Below are 3949 nucleotides of genomic sequence, written 5' to 3'. Positions count from 1 at the left end.
GAGTGAAAAAGTTGGCTTGAAACTCAACATTCAGAAAACTAAGATCATGGCATCTGGTCCCATCACCTCATGGCAAATAGATGGGGAAACAGTGGAAACAGTGGCAGACTTTATTTTGGAGGCTCCAAAATCACTGCAGATGGTAACTGCAGCCATAAAATTAAAAGACGCTTACTCCTTAGCAGAAAAGCTATGACCAACCTAGATAGCATATTAAAAAGCAGAGACATTACTTTGCCAACAAAGGTCCGTCTAGCCAAAGCTATAGTTTTTCCAGTAGTCATGTATGGATGTGAGAATTGAACTATAAAGAAAGCTGAGCACCGAAGAATTGATGCTTTTGAACTGTGATGTTTGAGAAGACTCTTGTGAGTCCCTTGGACTGCAAGGAGATCCAACCAGTCCACCCTGAAGGAAATCAGTCCTGAATATTCATTGGAAGGACTGACACTGATGCTGAATCTCCAATACTTTGGCCACCGGATGTGAAGAACCGACTCATTGGAAAAGACCCTGATGCTGGGAAAGATTGAGGGCAGAAGGAGAAGGGGACAACAGAGGATGAGATGGTTGGATGGTATCACCGACTCAATGGACATGAGTTTGAGTAAATTCCGGGAGTTGGTGATGGACAGGGAGGCCTGGCGTGCTGCAGTCCATGGGGACTCGAAGAGTCAGACACGACTGAGCGACTGACCTGACTGATGCAGCCAGCAGGCCTGGGGCCCCGGGACCCTGCCCTGTAGGGTCAGTTTACCAGCGTTCCCACGGTCACCCAGACCCGGAGTGACGGGCTTCCACCCTGGCCCAGCAGCCGGCCTCCCCGCCGGCCGAGTACCACAGGCGACTCGTGCCCTTGGCCCGGACCTGAGGGGAGATGGGCCTTCTGTTCTGGGGGCCCCTCTGCAGCCCCCAGCCCTGCCCCGCCTCCAGCCTCGGTGAGGTCACCCCCAGGGCTCTCAGGCCCCACCCCCAGCCCAGGGCGCAGTCAGCGGGAGGAGGGTGTGGGAGACCATGGTGCTGTGCGCATGGGCAGACCCGAGCAGGCCCCATGCCCTCGGCGGGGGCTTTCTAGCCCATCTTCTGGTCCTCACTGCAGGCGGCCCAGGCTCTGGGCAGAAGCTGGGTGGTGGTCAAGGAGGGGATGCACCCCGCAGGCGGGAGGAGCCAAGGTCGGGCTCGGGAGCACCAGCCTTGCGGTGTTTTCCCTGCTCAGGCTTCTTTTCTGCTCCTGGGGTCCAACAAAGCCACTGGGGGTCTGCAACCGTGCGGAGCTGGGGGAGCAGCCACCAGATGCCCAGGTGTGACTCGGACACATGTGGCCCCAGGTGGCCTCCACGGCCCGGGGGTGGCAGGCAGATGGGCAGTGCCAGGCAGGGGGCCAGCCCGACCCCTGCTGGGGGTCCTGCCACCCCGGGGATCCTCCTCCAGGGCCTCCTGCTCCGATTCACCTCCAGTGGCTGACAGAGGCTCAGCCTGTGGACTGGGGGTCCTGCCTGCTCACAAGGAGGAGAGGCCAGACTGGCTAAGACTGGGACCCTGAGAAGGACCCAGGAGAGATGGAGCCTCCAGGTTTGGGTTCCCGAGGCCGAGGCAGGGGCAGGGGGCGCGTGTCAGAGCCGAGCTGGCAGCAGACAAATGTCATTTTGAAGAGCATGAAATTTATACGGAGCCCTCACCCTCCTTCTGACCACTTGGGACGCCTCCCGGCTTCAAGGTCACTCTGTGTGAAGAAGGACTCTCAGGAGGAGGCCAGGGCCGCCTGGGCAGTGGTCCCAGGTGCCAGGATCTCAGGGAGGCCACCCGCGGGGCAGGGGGAGCCTTGGGGCACCCGAGCCTGTTTCCACGTGTCCCGTGGGGGTAGAGTGACATGGGATTCACCTGCCGGTGCAGTCTGGACGCCCAGCCTGGGGCCACCCTGCCGCTTCCAAGCCGAGTCATTCACCCACGGCCCGATCTGCCCCCACCCCCGGGGCCAGCCATCGGGAGTTCCATCACCAGCTGCGTCCTGAGCGACCGTGGGTGCCGGCCCTGGGGCCACTGGCCACACCGAAGCTCCCTGTGCCGAGGCCCCCATGGAAAGGCCCAGCGAAAGCGGCAGGCTGTCTGCCCTGAGCGCGGCCGCTCTTCTGGGGGCCTGAGGCCGCCCAGCGGGACAGCTGGGTGACATCACGCTTCCTGGGGGCCAGCGGCCCTGTTGGTGTGGGCTGCTGGTGGGACCCCTGGGCCCTGGCCCCGCCCTGTTCATGCCCCACAGTGGGCACAGGGCTCCTGGGCCCCCGCCCCACCCTGCCCACATCCCACAGCGGGCACAGGACCCCTGGGCCCCACCCCGCCTGCCCACACCCCAAAGCAGGCACAGGACTCTTGGGCCCTGGCCCCCGACCTGCTGTGCCCATGCCCCACAGCAGGCACAGGACCCCTGGGCCCTACCCCGCTTGCCCACGCCCCACATCGGGCACAGGAGTCTGCAGTAAAGTGGACGATGCCAAACAACGTCATGCTATTTTGCTTTCTGTCGCTTAGAGGATGAACGGGCTTGTGGTCAAGCCTGTTCTGACGACACTGGGGGGCCAGGGAGGGGGAAGAAGGAAGGGCCGCACCAGCAGCCCCGCTCCTGGCCTCCGAGGTGCCACCTTTGAGCTGGGAGGCGAGAGGTCAGGAGATCGCTCGGTGTGGCCGAAAGATGAGGAGCAGGGGCTCGGGCCTCTGGGGGCCGGATCGCCACCCCAGCGACCGTGGCTGCAACCTCGCTGCACTTCCTCACACACCCTGGATCCAGCCCGGACTCCAGCCTCTGTGGGGGCAGGAGCGGCCTCTCATCCCCAGGATGGTTCCCTGGAACCGGAGGGACATGAGGCCTCTGGGTGGATGGAGGGACAGAAAGAGGGGAGGCAGGGCGGACAGACGGACGGATGCTTGTACGGATGGCCAGTGTGCAAAAGTGTGTTTTCCCCAAGTTGCTGACCGTGGCTGTGCACTCACACCCAACCATGCTGACTGCTCTGTGAATTGCAGACCACAGCCCCAGGGTCCTCTGCTCCCCGCCATTCCACCCGCTCCCTGCCATTCCACCCGCTCCCTCTCGTGCAATCTCAGCCGCTCGCTCCCAGGACACTTTGCTCCACCCACGTCTCTCCTTAAACTGCCAGCACTCCTGCATCCTCCCCAACCTTGGCCGAGATACTGGGTGCCCCAAAGGAGGACGCCCTCGCCTTGCGGCCACCTGCATCCCTGCTCCCACCTGGACGCAGGTGACCTGCACTCCTGGGAAGGCTGGCCCAGACCTTCACAGGGATGTCAGTTGACTGATGGGAAAAATAGATGCTTGGAGAGGTTGACAGATGGCTGGATGGCCAGTGGATGGATGTAGGAAGATGTGGAGACGGACGGGGCTTGACGGGCAGATGGGCCCAGAAGGAAGTGGACTAATGGATGGACGGGGGCGTCTGTGCTTGACCAGACTGGCGGAGGAGGATGAACGGATGGGCGCGCAAGGACATGGTGGGTGAGGGAGCGAGGAAGACAAACGGGTGGGCGAGAGAACGGGAGAAAGGGTGACCCATGTCTGGAAGGAGCTGGGGATGTCCCTGTGCCCCCAGAGCCTTGATTTGGGCCCGAGACCATGTCGAGACCTCCTGCACCCTTGTCTAGCTGCTGCGTGGCCTGCCAACCTCTGTCTCTGGCAGCCTGGGCCGGGGGAGGCCCCTGAAAGGGTGGGCACCCCCTGGCTTCCACAGACTTCAGGCCCCAGACGGGGTGCACATTGGAAGAGAGCATGTGATGTGAGTACCATGAGCACACGTCTGTGGGGCGTGCCGAGGGGTGGGGCCCACCCCGTCCTCCCGTGGCCGGCAGAGGTCCCGCTGCCCTTTGTGGGGGTCAGTGCACCCCCAAGAGATCCCCTCATCACCCCGGCCCTTGGCTTTTCCCCTTCGGCTGGCTGCCC

Source organism: Bubalus kerabau, chromosome 7 (assembly GCF_029407905.1).
Source record: "Bubalus kerabau isolate K-KA32 ecotype Philippines breed swamp buffalo chromosome 7, PCC_UOA_SB_1v2, whole genome shotgun sequence".
Classification (NCBI taxonomy): Eukaryota; Metazoa; Chordata; class Mammalia; order Artiodactyla; family Bovidae; genus Bubalus; species Bubalus kerabau.
Note: the sequence above shows the minus strand (reverse complement) of the source record.